Raw genomic sequence first — 1,915 nt, forward strand, 5'->3', positions numbered from 1 at the left:
GCACCAGTGCATCAGCCAGAAATTCCGAAGAGGATGTGGAACAAGGGTTATCATTGTTGACATGTCAGCCCTTCTGGTTTCCAGGTCATGGCGGCTGGGGCTCATGGTCCACGCGTCCATTGGACTAATGGTCTACTCTTCCTTGCTCTGGACAGGGAAAGACCACCGTAGGTGGCTGCTCACAAGATTTTAAGACTCCAGTTGTAACTTTCCAAAGTAGGATGTAGAACATTTGTTCTTTGAGGACTGTTATGCCTGAGGACAATTAAGCTTGATGTCCCCTAGACCGTGGTTCTCAATCTTCCTAAAGCCACGACCCTTTAATACAGTTTCTCATGTTGTGGTGACCCCAAACCATAAAATTATTTTCATTGCTTCTTTATAACTGTAATTTTGCTGCTGTTATGAATCGGGTGACGGTCACAACCCACAGGTTTAGAACCCCTACCCTAAACTATGATTCTGTAGACTTTGAGCCTACAGACCCAGTGATTAAGGTGTTTATCCTCTAATTTTAAATACAACTTCCATTAACTGTAAAATTCTACATCGGAAGTTATTGTTTTGGTAACACTTTAAAGATATGAGTAGTGTTACTGTCTCTGTTGATCTATTCTTAGTCCTTTGAAGATAATCTGCCTCCCCCACTGAAACCCTCTCTATCAGTGTTTTCAAAAGTGAGCGATACCCCTCTGGAGGCCCTGGGATGGTCCAGCGGGGTGCTGCAAACATGTACCTCATCCCGGATTATGAGCAGTGGTAGGACAAATACATTTAGGACCTATGCTCCAGATGCTTGTAAAATTTTTCTCTTCGTCTTCAGTTTTCAATGGTTTTATACAATGTGCCAAGGAATAGATTCCTTTTTATGCTATTTGGGGTTCATAATACAGAGAAAAGACCGCACCAGTTGCCATTGAATTGATATGACATACAGTGACTCTTTAGGAAGTGGGACTACTCTTTAGTAGGGACAGTCTTTGGTGTTTAAACCTGTTTAAACACCAGGAGCTGTTTTTATGGTTGTTCAACTTAATTATGACCTCTTTATCCATAGGCTATAAAGAATAGGGGAAGAATGGAGCTTTAAGGAGCCAGATAGTTTATATCATTTGATTCAAGTTCAAATATTACACAGCAGGAGCTGAGCTGGTCTGTTGTGCTTCTGAATTCCCCAAGGCAATGGTACACACAGTCAATGTGCAAGAGAAATGGCACCTCTAAAAAAGACTCTCCCCACAATAGTCTGCTTTTGGTGCTCAGCTCCTATTGTTCCCGAAGTCTCACTTAGTTGCCTGCTTTTGGTTTTAGGTTTTTTTTAAAAAAATAAATCATTTTATTGGGGGCGCTTACAACTCTTATAACAATCCTTACATCCAGTGTATCAAACACATTTGTACATATGTTGCCATTATCATTTCCAAAGCATTTTCTTTCTACTTGAGTCTTTGGTATCAGCTCCTCTTTTCCCCCCCACCCTCCCACCCTTGTGAACCCTTGATAATTTATAAATTATTTTTATTTTCATATTTACATTGTCTGCTGTCTCCCTTAAATCCACATCTCTGTTGTTCGTCTCTGTGTGCGCGCAAGGGGGGGAAGGAGGGAATTGTACGTTGATCATCGCAATCAGTTCCCTCTTTCTCCCACTTCTCCCCCCACCTTCTCCCTACCCTCATGGTATTGCTACTCTCATTATTGGTCCTGAGGGGTGTATCGAGAGCTCTCATCTGTGCCAGTCTACCTTCTCTAGTCTAGCCAGATTTGTAAGATAGAATGGGGTCATGATAGTGGGGGGGGGGACGGGACATTAAAGTACTAGAGGAAAGTTGTATGTTTCCTTGGTGCTATACTGCATCCTGGCTGGCTTGTCCCTTCTTTGTGACCTTTCTGTGAGGGGATGTCCTATTGTCTA

General features: G+C 42.4%; 1 protein-coding gene across 2 annotated transcripts in view; it reads right to left on the reverse strand.

The window, feature by feature from the left end:
• Window positions 1-1,915, reverse strand: part of ATL1 (atlastin GTPase 1) — a 101,696-nt gene that overhangs the window by 49,716 nt on the left and 50,065 nt on the right. The window lies entirely within an intron of this gene.

The sequence above is a fragment of the Echinops telfairi genome, unplaced genomic scaffold, assembly GCF_000313985.2.
Source record: "Echinops telfairi isolate 266 unplaced genomic scaffold, ASM31398v2 ScPeMD7_18;HRSCAF=68, whole genome shotgun sequence".
In the NCBI taxonomy this organism is placed as follows: Eukaryota; Metazoa; Chordata; class Mammalia; order Afrosoricida; family Tenrecidae; genus Echinops; species Echinops telfairi.